The sequence below is a fragment of the Labrus bergylta genome, chromosome 9 (assembly GCF_963930695.1).
Source record: "Labrus bergylta chromosome 9, fLabBer1.1, whole genome shotgun sequence".
In the NCBI taxonomy this organism is placed as follows: domain Eukaryota; kingdom Metazoa; phylum Chordata; class Actinopteri; order Labriformes; family Labridae; genus Labrus; species Labrus bergylta.
The window spans coordinates 14,389,426-14,411,625 of record NC_089203.1 but is presented as its reverse complement, the minus strand read 5'-3'; the positions used below and the strand labels follow the sequence as shown (position 1 = coordinate 14,411,625).

The following is a 22,200-nucleotide window of genomic DNA, read 5'->3' as shown; positions in this document are numbered from 1 at the left end:
ATTTTTTCCTAGCACTCTTTTACAGCAACTGATGTACTTTTAGGAGTTACACTGTTATTTATTACAAGAAAATAATAACAAGCAGAAACCAGACTCAGTAAAATGCCGAAGTGACCCTGGAAGCTTTAGAGTAATGCATTGTGGGTTATTTGGAGCCTTACTGTTGCAAGACTAGCAAAATCTCTCTGATGTAGGCCACTGTGTGTCTGTAATAATTAGTCAGCCCCAGATATGTCCAGTCAGCCCAATACAGGAGTAAGTGATGATGGCTCATGCTCAGCTGTCACAGAAAGGATGGAATGGCCAACTTCTACCTTCAACAGTATCGAGTGTGAATATGCTGACTGAAAAGCAAAATGAAGGGGTAGTATGTATGCGAATGAAAAACATCTTTGGAGAATCACAAAATCTTAAATGTACAAATCTAAGTATTTACAAACAATATTTAAATAAAAAAAATCGACACGATAGAAAGGAATCGGCCCATCACATTCTTTAAGCACTGACAACAATTACTATTAACTATTGGGAGAAACATTCTAAGAGTTAGCCCTGAAAATATCCTCTATTTGGCTTTATCAAGACTGTGGGGGTGTGTTCTCACCCTACAAATGTCCTCACAACTTTACTTGGTGCATTGAAATACCTGACATGACCCTTATCAGTGGAAGCCCCGCCCATAAGGATAAATTGACCAAAGAAAGGACAAAAACAAAACTATGGCAACATAGTCTCTGTTCATAGACCATATTACTCAAAGTAAGGAGTGAGATGAAATATTGAAATAAAAAAAAAGTGCAATTGTTTTGCTGGTTATTTTGAAAAAGTATATGAAATTTGTTATTCCTGAAGTATATCTTAAGGTTACAAAAATGACAGCGACACCATGAGGACACAGGGGAGGTTGAGGCAGGTGGCGAATGGGGAGGATGCGCTCAATTCGAGTTTATTGCGCGGGCACTGGAGCAGCTGTGTAACCGATCCCAGCTGCTGCCATGGGGGGGGACGAAATCTATTCCCGTCCCTAGTGGGTTGGTCACGTGTCCTTTGGGAGCGTTTAGATTGGGGACCGCGTAGGGAGAGAGTGAGAGCGCGCGGCGTTGCGCACAACCGAGTTGGACAGCAACATCTTGATCACGCGTGTATGATCCGGCAGAGTATCAAGCAGATCAGTTTTGTTTTGGGGCGTTGTCCTGTTCACTACACAGTGGTGTGTGATCCACAGATCCGTCAGGCACTGTGTGTAATCCCTCATTCACTGACTCGTCAAAACTTCTGCGCCTTCAAACTGAGATCCTTACAGCGAGCGCCACATTGTTTCCAACAGCGGCTACAAGTCGACACACGGAGCTGTCACGGCGAACTGAGGTAGGCTGTGTTTATTTCTTTTCTTTTCTTTTTTTTAACCGAACAGACTGGGTAACGTGTACGACAGCTAAATAAAAACACCTCAGCTCGTGCGCTTCAATACGCGGTTCAGCATGTTGTCCTATGCTGTAATGGGATAATGAACCGTATCAGCTGTTTACGCGTGCATGGAAAGCTTCTCTGCATGCATAGAATCATGCAAGATGCAAACAACGACTGTATGACTGATTTGGAAAAGACGACAAAAGAGCAAAGGTGTCCATCTGTTCCTCCGCGCGTCAGCGTTGCATCACATAGTTAATATTTATGCGTTTATCTTTATTTCAAAAGAGGCCTCCTAATGCATCTGTCAAAGAGTGCTGGAAATACGCGAAAGTGTGAGACTGACGGTTCCTTTTATCTGTCGGAATTTTCAGTAAGGTTTGCTTTCCTCAGTGAGATCTTGTGCTGCATGCGGAGAAACAGCGGGTGATTTTGAAGGTTGCTGAAAGATTTTCCTCCAACCACCAGCTCCGTCATAGTGTAGTATAGTGTCGTAGTACTATAGGAGCATAGGGAGTGACCTGGGCTGACTTCCAGCCACGCCCCTTATTCCTAACAGAGCAACAGTCAGACATACAAGGGAAACTATAGGTGCGCCATCCTGATGTGTAGGACTGATAAGACATCTGTATTTCCTTTACCAGTCACCATAGACACAACCGCTTTTCTATGAATATGTTATAGGGAAATAGGACTACCATGCTCGTAGTTAAGAAGGTACTTAAGCATGTCACAATAAACTGACAAACATAACAGTGTCACTTACATTTACCATAGGCATGTTACATCAGTTTGAGGCTTGGACAGTTTGTCAGTTTGGTTATGTGGACACAGGGCTGCAGGTGGAAGCTCTGTGGTTATGGCTTTAGATAAGCAGAGTGTTAAATGTCGGCTCCATATCAATAATGCAGTACACAGAAACAATGGGGAGCGAGCAAAAAGGTATCGGCTCCCTCCTGTCCCTTTTCTCTAAATGTGCGATTTGGCACAATAACAGATTATGTGTTGATTATTTGTATAAAGTAATTACTATAAATTGGAATATTACATTGTAATATAACGCCACAATCTAAAATATAAACTAGGGTGTGCTCCTGGGAGTAATATTCTATCAAAGCCGGAATGACCAGCAGTGAAGCCACGTTTAATGCTCTGAGATGGCTACTACTACACATAACAAAATGTGGATACGGCACTATATTATAGTGGATGATTTTTTTTTCAACTGTGTCTCTCTTTGGCTCACTTGATAATGCATGATCATTGTGGTTAATGAGACAGGTCTCTCAGCGTACAGGGCCCGACCCTCTCGGAGACAGCTCTGCTAGTTGGGTGGGTGCAGCTGACACCCTCATTCATCAAGCACGTACAGTGTTATACTACCCATGCCTCTCTCTCTCTCTATCTCTCTCTCTCTCTCCCTCCTTTTGTATTCTTAGATGATAATTATTAAGACATCATAATGACAAGAGCAGTGCCTTTCTCCTGAGGGAATGACAGGGTGTCAGTGTGTACCTGCTGGGTTGATTACAGCTGTGACACAAGGCTGGCTATCTGTGTTGATGCTGAAGCTGCAATGGTTTCTAGGAATAGATGTGAACACATGCTGCTCAGTACAGTGGGATAACTGGGTGTTGACTGTACAGCCAGAAGCACTTTAATGTCTCTGCTGACTGATAGTGATATTGTTGTTTCTGCAAACCAAACTGGTTAACCAAATGTCTTTTCTTTGCTGAAATTTCAACAGGGGTCATTGGGTTGAATGCATTTCAAATTTTGCATTTCAAATATATATTTATAAGCGTAAAATCATATTAAAACTAATTAAAACAAGACACTCATTTGATGCTCTGACTCCCAGGAACTGGAAGTATCTGGCCTGAAGCATTACTTGCAGGATTTAACCATCTTTTAGGAGATAGTTAAATCTCCATGCAGTATTAAAATGTTACAGTTGTAACTGACCCACATTTGATGAAACTTTACACCCATCGTAATTAGAGCACTCCTTTTCAGCCCTTCATTACTTTACAGTATCGCTTTCCCTTACTCTATAAAACATTGATGACTCTGAGAGATCCTTCAGTTATACAGATCAGGTCTTTATTGGTGTTTTTTAATGCCTTTCTGGCACACTCTTGGAAAGATGTTCCTCATATTATTTGTTTGCTCTCTTGTTTATTTCTAATCACTTTATCCTCGCAGATCAGTTAGCCAGAAAGGACACTCATAGCAGGCATGTTTTTATTCAGAGCTTGTCTGTCAGCAGCTGATGCCACTTTGAATCTGAATGAAGCGTTTCTCTGAGAGTCGGTCTCTTGGCTGTGATTTCACGGGGAGTCTCTTGAAGCAGCAGGGGGCTTGGTATGTTATTTTCAACTTCAAGGTGGTTTAAGGATACAACTCCAGCTTCCTGTGAAAGACAATTAATTTGCTCTGAAACTTGATCATGTTTGATTTGTTTAAGTATTTTCATGATTTTCTCAATAAGGTGTAATGGCTTTGCAAATGTTAAAGGAGCAATATATAACTCTGACACCTAGCAGTTAAAACAGTACTGCAGTCAAATTTCAAAACATTAAGAGAGTTGTCTCCCCCGGCCTGTCCTCCAAAGAGTCGATGGGTACGCAGGTTGCTATGTTGCGCACACTGAAGCTTTGGTATTAAACTAGCTCTGCATTGGTCTTAGCTTCTCTGTTCTTCTAACCTTGCTCCATTTTCACAAGCATCTAGAATATATTTATTCTAGTTTCACCTCATTTCTGTTCGTGGAGCTTATTAGCAAAATAACAAGGCTTTTTAGGACGGGTTGAATCAGTTATATCTGAACCAGTTCGCTTGGCTGCTTCCATCGCTGCAACACCTGTTGGTTTGCTGTTTGCCTGGCAAACCAAGGGCCGTCCAAAAGCAGTCGCGTGAGGGTGCCATTAAACCGCTTACCTTCTCTGGTCAAAACAAAAACAGACCATTTGCACTGGAATCGAAACTAAGAGGGAGGACATACTGGCTGCTGCTTCGTAATCACAGAAGCCAGCACTTCAACATAACATATTTCCTTGATATAGAAGGTCATTTTTTAATTTAATTCATTACATATCTTACATATTTGACCTTTACTGCATAGGCAGGTGACAATTTACACATGTCTTCAGGATTCCATAAAGAAAATGTTTTCTCTATGCATTGCAGTATGCATTTGGGAAATTATTTAGGGATGTGCGATGATGGCTTTTGTCACACAACTGTTCAAAGCTATTTTTTCTTTGTACATTTCTTGTGTACTGTTATTGAATGATTGTCTGTAGTGTTATCACCTTTAGATTAGAAGATCACCTTTCACCAATGAGCTTGTCAGCCAATTTGTGTGCCAATTATATTTATATTCTGTTTATTGACAATATTTACCAAATGAAAAACCAAGTGGTATCAAAGCGGTGCAATCATAGTAAATAGTTTTGGGCCATGGAGTAAGTGTGAAGGCTTGTCTTTTTTCATGTTGTCCTCACAAAATGGATTACTTTTAACCATTAAAAAACTGGTCAAACTGGTCTTTTCAATATATCTTCTGCCTCTCAGCCAATATGTATAGATATACAAACCCAGATTGCCTCTCTAGTCATATCGATGTTGTATATGTTCTCCTTTTTAAGAATCCATTCATTTTATGCCTCAACATCAATTTCAAACTTCAGATTATGAAAGTTAAACACCATATCAATCCAATTTCATTTCAATTCTTTATGCCTTTGACAAAACAATTTACATTTCAGAGTAACAGATTGCGTCTTAATCTGCATTCTGCTCTGTTGCTGTCTACAGAGTCCTTGTTAAACATCAGCAAGCTGCGCAAAACGGGGACATAAATAAAAACACCAAAAATCATTTGTTGATTAAGCTGCACAAATGGTAATCTTTCCAGCCTTCCTGCACTGCCACCATCTATTTAAAGCCAGCTGTGTTTGCGTACGTGCGTGCCAAGTCCATCCATGCCTGCTTGCATCTGTGGCCCCTTGTGAGAGAGTGTGTGTGTGTGTGTGTGTGTGTGTGTGTGTGTGTGTGTGTGTGTGTGTGTGTGAGTGTGCGCATGAGTGTGTCTGTACACATTTCTTATCCAAAAGATTGAAATTATGACAGTGTGACAGAAAAACCTCAGGGCAGGCAGGATGGGACTGACGCTGAATTGAATAGCACTACACATATCTCTGCCAGAGCGATGGCAGCGGCATATCTCAGCCTCCAGTCGGCATCACAGTGGTTTGTCTTGCTACTCTTCGGGGGTTTAATATCCAATTATGAGGGTCCTCTAGTTCAAGCTGTGTTGGATGACTTGTGGAACCACCCCACTGATTGATGAGTGGGCATCTTAGCTAAATGTATTCACATGAGGAGGAAGAAACCAGGCAGATGGCTTGTGGGGGTGTTTTCACTGACGTGGCCGGGGTTTCTTGAAGCTTTGACTTATTAGTCGTGTACACAGTTACAGTGAGTCAATGCTCAGTCATTTCAACTTTTGATCATTAGAGTCTTATACAAGTATCAGAAATGGCCAGGATACTGCCTCCAACGCATCATCCAGAGGCAAGTATACCAGTAAACACACATATCTGATCAAATAAATGACCCCCCCCAATAGAAATTACTTGTCCTAATTAGAATATGTATCAAGGACAAAAGGTATAGCACCATATCTGGAGATCATGACGTTTTACTGGTTTAATGTTGCTTTTGAAATAAAATATACATGAATTCTAATGTCTGTACAGTTTGGATCCAAAAATAAAGCATCAAGGGTGAAAGGTGTTCTTTCAGAATGCCTGCAGAGGGGAACTATGACAGTGTCATCCCAGCCTTTTAGTTTGATGCTGTGACAGCCTGTCAAACTGTCACATCCAGCTGAGTCCAGACAAGTGTGGGTCTCACAATGTTGTGCTGACAAACAGCGAGCAGACAGGCGGGCAAAAGAGGCAGAGAGTGAGACAGGCCGATCAGCATTTGCCTGGGAACAGAGCAGCGTCTCCTCTGTCATCTCATGGCAGATAAGGTTCTGCAGCAGGCAGGTATTCAGGCCACGCTGGTGGGCTGTTTTCTTGGCTGAAAGCTGGACCATGCTGTCAGTCAGATTAAAGCTATGAGCCATCGTCGGGAGTACAGTCCTGTTCTTGGGAGGGACAGCCGTTAGAAGGATCAGCAAATCCCCAAAACAGAGCATGCACACACACACATATTATGCAGAGATGTACACACAACCCCCACTAAAGAATGAAGGGACGGGATCAAGCCGGGTCATGGGAGACTCTTAAAAAAAAAAAAAAAAAAAAAAAAACCTCCTCTGGGAGACAGCTGACTCCTGTGTGCCCTTCACGCACATGTGCATGCATTTACCCTCGAAAATACACCAGATGACATACAGTCCCCTCTTTCGAAGATGGAAAGCAAAAAAGAACAACAAACAGTTGGGTACCCAATGTTCATGGGTCACTGATTCTATCTGCAAATGAATTATGGAACAACTTACCAAAATATGTTCAGGTAATGGACTTTAAAATGACCCATTAACTAACTTTTGAATTCCCAAAACAGAGCATGCACACACACTTCAAATTGGCATTCTTGAAGTGCAACACCATTTAATGGAAACATTTTCAAGTCATTAATCTTCATGGGTTTAGTTACACTCAAAAAACTCTGTTAGCACCACAGTAAAAAGTAAATGTTTAAAGTTGGGATCTTTTGAGAAACAAAATGAAGTCTTTCACTTTGGGGTAGAACAAATATCCACGGGAATTGTTTGTCCCAAAAAGTACTTTTAATCCTTTTAACACAAACTCAAACACAACCAGCCACTGAATCGACATTGTTAGACGTAATTGCTAAAAGTGGCTCATCCTCACTCTCATGGAGGTTTAGCTTTGAAAAGACGGATGTTAGCTGAAGACGCAAATCTGCAAACTATGTCAGAAAGCGTATGCCATTACAGACAGTCATCAGTTAGCGCATCAAGTAGCTTATTTAATCATCTGCAAATTAACCACCGTACAGAATATAAAGAATATGTTAAGCTTTGGCAGTGAGCAGACGAGGATATGGTGCTAATTCAAGCGGCCGTGAGAGATGGATCAAACAACTTTTTACTACTTTGGACCCAAAATACACCCTGCCAAGCCTAGAAATCCTTTCCTAATAGTTTTTGTTGCTCGTTCTTTAATATTTTACACATTTCGCTATTAAAATGTCTATTATCAAGAGCGAGCTAGTACAATATAATACTTTTGCTAACACATTTGAGTTGTTTTAACATATTTTTAAGGGATGCAAAATATCGTCAATTAAAGTTATTGTCAAAAATCCCCCCTTAAAATCAACATAATAATAATAACAACATGATAATCCCATCTTTTGTGAGATGCCAGGGCTTCATGGGGGAATGTCTTCTCATTGCTTTTTTATAAATGTTCAGGGGTTCTTGGCATTTTCCTTCTGATTGACCACAAATATGGAACAAACCTGCAACATAGGCGGTTTGGGTTAGGCTTAATTACATTTGTACAGTACATCGTAGCCTATATGTAGGGCAGATTGTGTTTAAGAATTGTGATATTGCACATTTATTTTTAGAGCGGGCAAGGCATAGAGTTGTTTTATTTTATCCTGCAGGAGTGGAGAAAGATAATTGTTTTTTAAATAGTTATTTAAGTTCTTAAATTGAGTAGTATTGCTGTGCAATGAATCTTCAGTACCCAATAATTATATACATAGGGGATGGTAGTTAGAGTGGGGACTGAATCAAAGATGACAGCGACCTCTGCTTATCCTCTGTTACCACTTGCTCTACTTATAATCTCAGCAGGGGAGGAGATGTTGCAACTGTGAGATCTTCTTCCCTTAATTCACTGTGATAAATGACTCTTGACCTCTCCCCGTCTGTCTGACCTCTGCTGCCAAACTGCAATGTAAGGATTTCCATGTACATGCATAAGCATACTCAATTCCCCTTCCTGCTCCTCTCTCTGTCTCCTCCCCCCCTCTGCCTCTCCCACTACATTGTGTCCCTCTCTCTGTCGTATACAGATGCATTCGACACACAGTCACAAACACACCCACACGCACACACACACACACACACACACACACCAACACACACCAACACACACACGCCTACAAACATGATCTAAATCTTCCCTTTGTAGTTTCTAATCATCTCCCTAGCAGGCCACATCCGTTCTCCACGCTCTGCTGCCACTTCCAGCCAGATTATCTGTTTTGTGTCCTCTGCTGTGTTGATAGGAAAGTTAATTATTAGGTTTCTGGAGAGAAGAAATAATTAGTTACGCGCAATACGCTGCTAAATTAGAAGGTCATGTATGATTTTTTTTTCCTGGTGACCTGCACTAATTGCTTAACCTCAAAGTTAGCCATTGAGCTGCCGGTACAGCTGGCCAACTGAACATCCTCCTTTAACTGACACTCTTCTGGATCTCCTCCGGCGAAGACGGGCAAAATCAATTTGTCCTTTCCATTTACATTATTGAATAATGTTCCTAATGGTTTGGCAAAATAGCCATTACTACAGTACTAGTAAGCTGACGAACTAGATTTTTTAGGGGATACTTTTGCCTAAATCTTCTATTTGAGTTATAGTCTGCATTCTGTGTTATCAGATAAATATGATAGATAGATATTATTGCAAAATGCAAATGCAATGTACTTGGAGTGACTCTGATTTTACTTACACACATTTACCAATTTGAAATTTGCCTCATTAAGAGACGCATCTTTAGTGAAGTTTCATCACCAACATAATAAATCAGCTCCTCTCTTTCTTCCCCTCGCTCTACTCACTGTCTTATCTTAAAAAGAAATGAAAAGCCAAAAATAAATCTTCCCCAAAAAAAAGGAACAGTACGTCAGCTTAAAACAATATTTTTTTTTACCATTTTTAAGTATGTTTTTCTGAGTTTTAGATAAGTCATAACTGATGAATGGGCTAATTAGCCTTTATAAAATACTTATCTTTAACAATCAAACAACTGACGACTGAAATGATATTACATCTGAATGACTGCATCATTATGTGAAAGATAATCTCTCTTATTAAATTATTCTTTTCAATTCTATTTTCATTTGATCCATTTTTTCTAAGTGATCATGTTTTTGAGAGGGCCAGATTCAGCCCGTGGCCTGCCAATTGAATTGGCCTGGTTAAGGTTATATACCAACGAGCACACTGTGTTCATGAATTCTGTGCAAGAATGATTCACAGCAACCAAAGACCATGGAGTGAGTTGGCATAGCGTGACCTGCAGACAAAAATAGATCTTCTACTTTGAAAATACGGTGCAAAGAGAGTCTCCCTTCTTAAACTGTGGTGACATCTGTTCAGAGTGATTTGCAAGCTGAACCTGATGTCGTTGAAAGCTTTAATGTTGAGCTCTAAAATTATATGATCCGGTCTGATAAAAGTCAATGGGACTGGAGGGCTGCACGAGTCAGATTATCAGTTTTATTTTAAGAATCTGCGACACTGTTAATCAAAAATAAATCAGAGGAGGCAGGTAAAAAGTTTTCTGCTACTATATTCAGAATGAATCTTCGGTGCGTGTTTTATAACTTTCACACCTTAGATTTAAAGTTATATAGCCTATCAAAAGAGAGAGGCAGTGGAGGATAATTTGGAATCCTTATCCATCCCCTAGCAATGATCAGGTCAGCTCTGATCTTACAACCAGGCTTTGACTGATCCTGAATCAGCCCTCTCTCAGATCCTGGACCATCTACGGGACTCCTTCACCTCTCTTCCACCATTCGGTTTTTCACACACAAAATAAAGACTCTAAATGTTGCATCATGGCCTTTTTCAGCTCCTGTGGCTAAATTCCTCGACTGACGACAGAGGAAACTATTCTCAGTAACTCAACAAAAAGCACACTCGCACAACCCGTGAAGCCTGAGTATCCTGGGAAAATGCTGGCAGACTACAAACCCACTCCCACCACCACCACCATTCTGCAGTTTATTTGAGGACATGGTCCAAGATAAAAAAAAATAAAAATTCCTTCATTACATCAGCTTGTTTGTGTATGAACTAGAAAAAGGCCATACAGCACACTGAATGTGGCTGGGTGTTGTTAGTCTTTCATATGTGCTGAAATACAAATCTATGGTGATGACTATTGTGTTTGAATGGGTCGAGATAATGAAGTGGAGCCATTTTATCACAGCACTACTGCACAATCGCACCCTTTACAAATTCACCTCTCAGTTGGAAGACCCACATGGACTGGTTAAAGGCTGTTTTCCTTGTGATAGGCTTTGATATCCATATAGATTTTCCGCATTCTTGTTCATCTCTTCTCCTGCAGGCAATGCGATAAAAGACACATTCTTTTTTTCTTCTTCTTTTTCAGCTCAAAGCTGTTTGAAGTATATTTTTCTGACTGGATCTAAGACACTTTTCTCAGTGGACGAATACATTTTGATGAAAGATTGCATCAGACTCTGACATATTTTAGCCTTTTGGAGTGCCACATTATTATGTTACTCGTCAGTGTTTGTCTTTGTGTTCTGTTCTGTTGGAGAATTTGTTCCAGATAACCTGAATTTAGATGGTGATAAAAGCACTGTGCAAACCCCCAATAACAATCACAGAATGTTTGAGTGGTTGGTCAGAACTGCAAGACTGTCAGTCAGTTACTGTGTTGTTATTTTATACTCTGATTTCAGCAGACAGCATAAGACACTTTGCATTTCTTTCCCACTTTGCTGAAAAAAAAAAAGCTTTAATGAATAAAGCTGCAGTGTGTGATTATGTGTATTATTGATTACATGGTTTATTTAGGGCCTGACTGAAATAATAATTAAGCCCCTTTGATGGAGCGAATGCCTGATTTTATTGACTGTAATCACTCAATATGTTGTTTTTAATTAGTTAGTGTTACAATATATAAAATATATAAAGCAAGTGTAAGTTTACAATGATATAAATGCAAAAAAGTCTAACATACTAGAAACTGGAAACAGCACACAGATGACCTTATACCTTAACCTTTATATCTTAACTAAGCAATTATTGAATTTGATTTACTAATTGACTAATCAATGAATTGACTACCTTGAAGTATGGACTTATTTGTATTGATCTTGAGTTACATCACTCTTTCTCGGTCATTGTCTTGTTTCTTGGAAAAAAAAAATCCTATTTCAATTTTCAATTGAATCTGTTATGCAGGAGCATGGGAATAAAATCCACAGATGCCAAACAACATTCAAGTCTGAAAGTTTGACATAAGAAGGTATGCAAGTCATTCACCCATCACTTTATCGAGCCATCGGTTCTTCTGGGAGGGTGATCTCTTAAGACTGACAGCATTTGAAAGCAAGGCGGACAGCATATTGAGCCTGAGCTTCGCTTTTATTTCCCCAGGGATCTTGTCTGTGCCCGCAAATGCAGCATGGCATACAGTATGTGGCCCTGTGCTGCTGCCTTGTAATTAGATCTTTACTGCTTTGAATAAGACTGCAGCCCAGAGGCAGCAAGATATCTCTGCCAACTCATAAGGTGGTAAATGTTGCACATAAGACAAGATTTTACTTGGGACTATATATATTTAAAGATGTTGCCAACCTTTTTCAACTGGTGAAATATGTATATTTTTTGCATTGTGTTAGATCAAGCTATTTTCAGTTCGATTAGCCGAGGAGAAAAACTTGAAATAGGAAAACATCCTGCCAAGGATGTGTAAGATCATAAAGTTCTATTATCAACACCTCTATCATTACTCTATTGTAAATTGTATGTACTTGTCTGTAAAAACATAACCGTTCCGCTATTAGGGTCTGTGTCCATGGACAGCGCTTGTTTTCGAGACCAAACTAATGTAGTTCAGCGTTGTTATCGTTCACCTCCCTGAGCGCAAAAATACCCTCGGCGTCAGCTGTTCTTTGTCGCTGCTATCTATGCTGATCCACATTTTAAAACTCACCTATAGTGTTTCAATGCTGGATGGCCAAATGAAACATTGGCTACGTTTCAGATCACGAGGTAAACAAATGTTGGAGTATCACTGGATAAGTCTGCAGAGCGGCTTGTTTTTCTAACACACGAGAGTTCCTGAAGACTTTATCGAGGTGGCTTCAAGCCTCTATGTAGGCAGGTGGAGCCATTTTCATTAGCTGTTCTATAAGCTCTGAGCAGCCCTCCCCTAGCAACCCTGCAGCGTTCTGCCCCTCTGGAAGGCTTCCAGGGAGCCAGCCAATCAGAAGAAAGTGGGCACGTGGGGAGGGGGACCTTAAAGAGACAGCATCTTAAATAATCCCATTCAGGCTGAGGCTAAAAAATAGTTTTTTTACTGACTCAAGTACAAGATTAGGAGTTTTTTGAGCTGAAAATCATGCAAAGGTCCTCTTTAGTTTTCATAGACTGACTACATGTAAGGTGAAAATGAGAGTGATATATATTCACATGTTCAAAATGTAAGCTTATAGGCCTATTGGTTCTTGAAATGTGAGTTCTTTATACACAATTAGCCTCCTTCATGTAATGCTAAGTAACGCTGGTTTTCCAGCTGTATAGCTTCACATTTGTCTATCAATTTTCTCTATCTTAGCACAAAGGGTAGCCTATATACAACTAAATCTTGAAATGTTGGCTAATTCCTGTAAAATGATTCATTGAAACTTGACTATACTGCAACAAAAAAGACAAAATGAGAGAATTCCATGGCCTTTTTTGAATGGGGAGCCTTTTCAAAAGTCCAAGCCCAAATTGTAAAAGCTCAGTTACTTTAATATATTTATTGTATTCAGCTTAACTTCACCAACAGTTACAATGAAAAGATGATATGGTTAGATTGTGTTCTACATGTTTTGAAAGATCGATACTTATCAAGGTGAATCCATCTGAACAGATCAAGAAAGATTTCCCTCCCTGTTAGATCTTCTCCTGTATTTCACTCCAGTTCTTCTCAGCCTCCCCTTGCACATGAAAGTTTGATGTTATACTCGGATAACGTTTTCACACATTTCCTCTCCAGCCTCTTTTGGAAGAATGTTTTTGCTTCACTTTTTTTCAAAGAGAGTATGAAATATCCCCTGATGTGACACGATACTTTTGTTCTTGAATTAGGGTAGCATTTTTCTGTTTACCAATCAGTGCAAAGCCACAAGGGATGCAGTCTTATTCTCCGTCTCTCACACTGATCTCCGGTGACAGGGGAGATGCTTATAATTAATGACTTTTTAAAAATCTCTTTCAAGATGCTAAAGAAAACTTAAGGGAGGGGAAGGGAGAGCTTAAAATGTCTCGAAGATTGGCGCAAAAACAGAAATCCAGCCAGAGAATCAAACTGGAGTTTTTATAAGCTCCACTGAAGCAAATTAGAGTTTTATTTCAATCATAAACATGACTGCTGTGACCCATTTCGGGTTCCACCTAACAATTGAAAAGACAGCAGTATAAAAAAAAGAAGTTTCCACATGTCACTGCAGAAGCTGTAGTGACACCAAATCTAATTGTAAGAATGCATTCAAAGGAAAAAGACACTCGCTTGCCATTCACTGAACCCCCAAAAAATTGAGGATCAGGAAAGCAAAATCTGAATGACAGGGGACGTGACATGGGGAACTAACAAAACACTGCACAAAATAAGTAGGCCTTGGGTTTCTTAAAGGTGGCAGAAGAACACAGCCTTCCAAAAACACCCACTGATTCTATCAAAATGATAGACAAGCATAAATTGGAGCCAAAACAAAAGAGAAGTGAGAGTAAATGAACAGAGTGGAAGGAGTCACGAATGACTGAAAAACAAAGTTTTCAAAAACACGCACACACAACGGAGATTTTCATTCTAAGGAAAACACAACTGCACCCAGCTGATTGTCATCAGCAATCAACTGACGGAGCTCGCAGGTGCAGTCTATAGCTCCTGATGAGCAAGGAAACCTATGACCAATTCTATCCACAACACCAGTGATGGTAATATCTCCAATACATGGTTGACTTTTACTGTCTAAAGATGGATAGTGGTTCCGGTTTATCAAAGTTTTTAATGAAGTAAGAACGTTTTTTTTACAAGACTATAGATCAGAGATATAGCTTTTCTCATTTGCAGTCAGAGTGAGAAATGTTTAATTTTCTGCAAACAGCCTTCCCATTAAAGTAATTGAAATCTAGGATGGGACAGGTGAAGTAGAGTGGAGTAGATGCAGGATAGTGCTGCAGCCTGGAGGACAGGAGAGAGATGAAACGGATGGAGGGAGAAGCAGACGAGCAGAAAGGACATTGGTATAGGAAGACGGACAGTTTGGTACACAATAGGTGCCCCCATAAGCCATAATATCGTCAGCAGCATGCTGTATACTAACACACACATTGACATGCAAAGCTGTGGTGCTTGGCAGGACAAGGCTGCTGCCCGCCAGCCTGTATTGAATTTCAGCACCAACAGCTCCTATAACCTTGCTATTCAATACTGCACAGGAAAAAAAGCAGAATGTGGAGACTTTATCGGTTTCTCAGGACTGTGTGTTTTATTTTACTGCTATAGGTGGCATCTTTATGTAACCCTTTGGTTTAGTGCACATTGTACAAACCTGTGTAGGCATGTTTACATGTTCGTGTATGTGCAGTCTCAGAAAATGTTCTTATTTGACGTGTTGCTCTCAAATTTAGGTTAAAAGGAGCATTCCTTTCCTTTTTAATGAAAATATTTTTAGGATTTTCTGACAGTACCGTGCCGAAATAATTAAAATCATGACTTACATTCTGGCTGCATCTTGTGCATTGAGGTTTTAATTGATTAGTCAAGTTTTTTTCTGTACAGAAATGAAAATAAATGTATGTTATGAAAAACTACGTTAAGAGGCAAAAGACAGAATTCATAATTTACCTATACATTTTTGGTTACTGTAGCTGTTTATTTGAAAGCCATGCCACCAAGTAACCTCGTCAATTTTATTGTAATCATTATATGAATCATTTTTGCTAAAGTGTTATTTATTTAAAAATGCAGTTTATCTCAGATGAAAATGAACATTGATCTCCCTTTAAAAGTGACAACAGTTGCTTCTTATTATTATATATTATTTTCTGATTCTGCTTTTAAGCCTCAATTCTTTATTTATTGAGTGTAAACACAGTTTGAGTTTGTCAGCTGCGCTGTTCAGCACTTTGGATCAACTCTGTTGTGTGCAAAGTTTTATATAAAAGTGGAGTTACATCAAGACTTATTATTCTTCTTCATAAGGAATATGGATAAAAAAAACGACACACTGTGGAGAGTTTAAAAAGAAATATCACACATTGAAATTATTTATTGAATGCCAGATGATTTAATGTGTTGCAGGGATGACTTTTTCTCTGAAAACCATCCACAACCACAGCTGCATTCTCATGTGGCGTTGTGTGTGTTTTTTCCAGGAGACACTAGATGGCACTATGGATATATAATACCTGAGAAATTTCAGTGCCTCTCTCTCTCTCTCTCTCTCTCTCTCTCTCTCTCTCCCTCTCTCTGTCTGTCTCTCTCTCTCTATCTCTCCCTCTCTCTCTCTCTCTCTCTCTCTCTCTGTCTCTCTCTCTCAGTCTTTCACACAGTATCACTCGGAGTGTGTTGTGTCTCGTAGAGAAGACAACAAGAAGGCATATTTATGTTTTTCAGAGGAAAATAAGAATCAGTCGATCTCTGTGTTTGTGTGTGTATGTGTGTGTTCCTACTTTAGCAATGTAGCGCGTTTCTGTTTCTGTTTAATTTACTCTCTATTTCACTGCACACTGAGCATTGTTGGTTTAGCTCTAACAGTTATACAAATTGATTACAAACCATACCAACAATAGCTTTGAGGGTATTACTGATGGATGTTTTTCCTGCAAAAGAGGCTGTAATGCAAGGTGTTTTCAACCTTGTGTGAGCGTGTATGCAGGCTGCTTCCTCAGCTAAGGAAGAAGTCATAAATGTATTTTTCATAAACTTAATCTGCTCAATTTTCAAGATTAGACTTCCTCTCCATAGAGAGGATGCTCACTCCTCTGCTGTTCTTATTTATCCTCTCTTCATCCTCACTCCTGTGTTATCTTCTGATTTTTAGATTTCAATTCTTACTTTCATCACTTCCATTGCTCCCTCTTGGCTCTTATTTTCACTTTTACCCGTCCTGCGTTCCTCTCTTCTCTCCCATATGGTTCCTCTCAGTAATAATCGATGCAATCTAGCAGGCCTTTGCTTCGATGCGGCTTCAAGCATTCTGAGTTCCAATATGTCAAGAGATTAATAAAAAAAAGCATGCCTGGCCAAATCTTAAAATGCACTGAAAAAGACATCTAATAATTATGGTGTAATATTGTCAAAATGCGTCATTGGTGAGCTCATTGAGTTTGTCAAAGCTGACCCCGGTCAGAAGCATTACTTAGGTAGCTTACATTTTTATTAGTATTCACAACAGGATTTGGTTTCATCAAAATCCCGCGAGACAAAGCAGCAGAGTCCGCTATCCTACACTATAATGAGAATGTTTGCCTTTATTAATGCTACCTGTACTTCGACACGATCACAATATCAACAAGAGAGTGGAGAGGAACGTACTAGTGAAGGGAAAACAAAATGAAGCGGTTTCATTAAGTGCATGGAGATAGCACTGGTCGTGTGCATAGAGTCTTTGGTTTTGTGCCAGTTGAAGGATTCAAATGAATGGTGAATTTTCCCGAGTATTACCTGATGATTTCTCACATCAGCTCACCTAACCCTACGGATAAACTCGGAGTGAAACGTTCAGCTGTTTGCGTTCACACATGCAGCTCACCCCCGAAAGCCTCAGTCATCCAAACTGCACTTGAAACGCTTCGGTTTTGCCTCTAGCCGACCCTTTCTCAAACAAAGCTAACAGATCAATCCCAGAGGCAGCTCTATTAGCTTTAAACAAGCACCTGATTATCAGCTCCTGTGTTTACCCACACTAATTAGAGCACTTCACAGTCAAGAGAGTCGTCTGCCAGTGTGTGTGGACTGATGATGGCCGTTAAGCCCACAACAAAGACCACTGGAAGTGACACTGCGACAAAGAAACAGCATATCAGCTTCTAGCAGAAAAAAGACAAATCTGTAATTGATTTTATTTCAGTCAAAGACCACTCAAAAGAATACTGTGAATTCAGGTTACTAAGAGGGAGGCTTGTTGGCAAAGTGATTTGTAAAGTCTCATACCGATCGCTATTAGAAGAGGGCTTGAGGCAGTTGCACTCTTCAAGGTGTCTTGAGAGCAAAGCTGCCAGCACAGCAGTATTTTAAAGATGAGAAGGAAAAGGGCCTTGGAGAGAAACTATGACAAAGCAACTCCAACCATTCTAACAAGAAGTGACTAAAGCACATTTGGGCAAGCTTTACTGGGTGTTAATTCAGCACAAAGATTAATCCAATTCCAGAACAGAAGATAGCTTCAAAGTGGTTGACGAAAATGTAAAATTTGAAAGGAGAGTTGTTCTCAACATGAAAAATGACTAAATCCTTTGGTTTATTTGTCCTTTCCGGAAAGCATGACAAATTAATGTAGATACTAGGAGCAACCAGGTTACTTATGTTCAAGGCCTTTTTATAATTCATTGAGTTTCTCTTTTTAAGGACACTCTGATCAATAGTACTATCGTGAACTAATCTCTCCCAAATCCAGACACAAGAGAACCAAGATTAGACCCTCTGATTCAATCATACTGTCTTCTATTCAGAGAAAATAGCTATTCATAGTCAAAAAGCATTTAGACCATTCTGTGAACATGTAACTAAAACTCAATCACAAATAACATCAAACCAGCCCAATTTTTTTTTTTTAACCAATTTAGACCTGTGAGAGCCAGGAATTTTCTTTGGACAAATAGTTTTAAGTTCATGTTTAACAGGGGGATGATTTGTTTATTATATGTGCTGTTCTCAGGTTCTTGTATTACTTCTTACTAAACAGAGTCTTATATTGCCTGTGGGACTCAGTGTACTACCCTTGATTACTGAAACATAATCATGGTGTCATGGCACCCCAGAGGCATTGTGTCACAGAAAATCCTCCACAATATGGCTGCAACACAAAGTAAGCCAGAACCTGGAGGAGCTCTATTGTCCCATTGCGTGATGTGAAAGCCTGGTCAGACTCATCGGTATTAATGAGAAGTAATGGCTTCAACATTTCGAACATGCTAGTCTGGGACACAGGCATGTGGAGGCTTACAGCCCAATCTGAGCCACTCATGAATGAGAACAAGCCCTTTGGATTCTTTTATCCATTCTGTAGCCGAGACACAATTTAGTCTCCCACTTTGAGCATTTAACGCAAAGTGGGCAGATGGTTCTGGAGATGTTTCTGGGCATACAAGGTAGGTAGCACTTTTGAAGAAGAAGCAGCAGCATGTGAATTAAATATTAATTTCCTGTTCTGATAGACCCTTTTCAGTAGCTCTCCATTGCTTTGGTTTCTCATCCTTTGGACGGATAGAAGAGTCTCTTTTGTAGGTTCTGATACATCGAGGAACATGTCTGGTCTGTCTGTGCATACATCCACCACATGCTCGTACAAATACATGAGGGCTTTGACATCAATATTTGCAACCGCCTCTTAAACAAGGAGTATAGTTGTAGATGTAACCACTTTGAGAAAAGACCCTTTGATATTTGATGTTAGATCTCCTGCTCTGGGTGTTTGGCTGCTCCCCTTATGCAGCTATGAAGGACAGTCCATTTATTCATGCCCGTTCCCAAAGCTGCAGCAGCCTGGCTCCCCAACGCTCCCTCAAAGACCATGAACAAAGGGCATATTCTGTCACAAGAGGGCAAAGATGATGGAAAAAAGTGTGTATGAATGTGTGAGCGAGAGGACATTTAACTTGAATGGTACAGAGACTGCATACATCTAGTTGAATGGTTCTTGTGTGTTGGTGTCCTTTTTTATGTCATGTGCATATGTGGCATCCCCTGACTCCAGGGGAATACCCACTACATATTGTGCCAGCGTTGTCTGTAAAACTTTGTTCTGCACAAAGGGCCTGTTTCATGAACGGCTCTTTAGAAACTTGTACATCAAAAACGCAACTGGGTGGGTAATGGGCTGCATTGTGACAGACTTGCTCGGGGCTCTTTGTCCTTGGTTTATCTCATGGGAACCAGGTACTGTTGTGACTTGTGAGGCTCGTGTTTCCAATGTCAGTCGTATCATCGTGTATAATCCCACATTATGAGCGGACTGCATATGTGTGAAGTCATTGCAGGGCATTTGAGAATCCGTTTTAATTGCTGCATGTCCCAAAGGGGAATCAGTCCTGACGCTTCAGCTGAAACTCTCTCCACTTCAATAGACATTCTCATGTACTCCCCAGGCAACTCTCGCTACATCTTTACTATATCTTCAAGTGTTGAAAACAAGTCATTGTAGTAGTAACCTCTCATTTTAGGAGCAACAGGAGTACATCACAAGATGAATAGCGTATATGTACTGTATCGTTTGTTCTCAGAGCCCACCTACTTGAAGAGGCTAGACATTTCCTACAGTTTATGTGAAATAGGATGATAGATTAAGCAATGACTTTATACTGCACTTCGGGGCATGCTGCTCCCTACGGTTTTTTGCACATTGCCAGTTCAAGGTGGGTTAGTTACACCCCTGTTATGCCTTGTCTGCATGTGTAGTAAAGTATTTTAGCCCCTGAAAGAGGAGGTAGAAAAAAAAAAGGCACAACAGAGACGACACAATGGTGATGTATAATGTTGGAGCCGGCAAAGCTTATAGCAGCGCTGTTTGTGTGCTCCCACTTCCTGTTGGTTATCATGCCTCTGGTGCTACCACAATGCTGTTATGCGATGTGACATCACACACTTGAACACCAATATTATGCTGTTTCATCTTCAATATAAAGGGACAAAAGCGTAGGGACAGCTGAGCATTGTTTTGTCTCTGATGTGGAATTTAATGCTAAAATGGGCTTATGTTACAAAGAGCCGAAGCAAGATTCCAACCTTGACTGAAGGCATTGCAAAATGTACATTGTCTTTCTTCCCTTAAAAAATGTGAAAGAAAAATCATTTGTATGGAAGGAATATAAATCAGTTATTCATCAAAATATCACAATATTAATGCCAAACTGACCAATCCTTTCAATTCTTGTAGGAGACAGTAGCTAGGATGATCAAGCACCATACTGTACATTGAAATGTTACAAGGAAATATTTCTTCCTGAAACCTCTATCTATTCTACAACCACCATGTTGATATCCAAACTGGTTAGATTTAAAATGACCTTCTATCAACAGTTGGTTGAAAATAGCTTCAACTTACATTTTAAAGGCAATGCTATATATACACAATTTCTCAGTTAATGTACTGAATTCCCCCTGTTTTTCCTTTTGTTAAAATTAATTTGGGTATGCGCTTTGGTATTTGCTGTTTCTTCTTTATCTGGGCTGTGGTGGAATTTAAATTTTAACTTCTTCTGAATTTATGTAATAAACCCCAAATGACTCATGACTCATCACAGTTCAAAAGTGCAATAGTTCTTTACTCTAATAGAGTTCATTCACATTTTTAGATCAAATCATCCAAAGTTGTGACGTGTATCGTTGTTTGTTCATACTTAAGCAGACACACTGTCCCTCTCCCTCTCTCTCTCTCTCCCTCTCTCTCTCTCTCTCTCTTTTTGTGTCAGGGATTAGCAGAAGCTTTTCCCAAACCCCGTCACGTCTTCTTTCTCCCTGCATGTACTCACCACTCCGCCTTCCACTCTCCATCCAGCACCGGGCTCCATGCCTCATTCTGCCCCTTCACAGGCTGCGTGCCCGTGGATAAAGGGAGAAAATTACACTGAAATGAGCCTGAAAACATGCTCAAACACCTCTCCACAAAGCTAGCCATCTGTGGCGCCCTCTCCTTTTCAATTCTCCTTTTTTGTCTCCCTTGTGCTGTTTTTGTAACACCACACTGAGTGGATTCAAATGTATGCCACTTGTGACTCTGTTTCACACAAGGCTTCGTTTTACTTGAGGTTGGAGTAAGTCATTTAAATGGCTGTCGTGATCTGAAAGAAAGTGCAGAACATGTTCATGTAGCACCCCAGCGAGTGAGTGTAAATTGGAGGATTTTTCAAGGACGCGGAGAACAGCATTCATATTCATGCATGGTGATCAAATGTAACGATTACCCGTAGGATTATGGCAGCAGCAGCAGAAGCAGCAGCAGCGGCAACGTTTTCTCTCGCTCCCGTTTTTTTTTTTTTTTTTTTTAGAATCCCGTTTTTAGAACACTCATTTCTTGGCTGTGCCGGGCCGTAGTTTGAACATCAAAGCAGGAGCGACAGTGGGTTTTGGCTTAGAAATGCAACATGAGCTGATATTTTATAGTGCACTGCTCATCTTCTCTGACTCATAAATCTGTGTTCTATAATCACTGCCCTTTTTGATTTTGACAGAATCACAAAAAGCATTTTATGATGTATTATATAGGACGTTGAACAAACTTTGATGGCATGTTTTTTTTTTACATTAAATAAACAGCACGTTTTCACCCAGGAAGCTTTTTACAGCATCACAACATGAACACCAAATGCAATATGTACACAAATTAAAGCAGCCTTCGTTTTGCTTCACTTTATTTGTGAGACTGCCCTGTATAGCGCTTTCAATGATTGATAAAACAGCTGAAGACAAGTTGATGATGCATTATTTATTGATTTTGTCTTTGTTCACTGAGCCTGTCTTCATTGCCTCTTCCTCTGTGAAGAAACAGTCGATGCCTTATTTCGCTACAGCAACAAATCAATGGCAAGTCTGC

General features: G+C 40.0%; 1 protein-coding gene across 1 annotated transcript in view; it reads left to right on the top strand.

Annotated features, from left to right (window-relative positions):
- The first annotated feature begins 1,041 nt into the window (after window positions 1–1,041).
- Window positions 1,042–22,200, top strand: part of mid2 (midline 2) — a 131,060-nt gene continuing 109,901 nt past the window's right edge. Inside the window, exon 1 of the mRNA XM_065959088.1 lies at window positions 1,042–1,368. The gene's annotated coding sequence lies outside the window, so the exon portion shown is untranslated. The remainder of the gene's footprint in view (window positions 1,369–22,200) is intronic.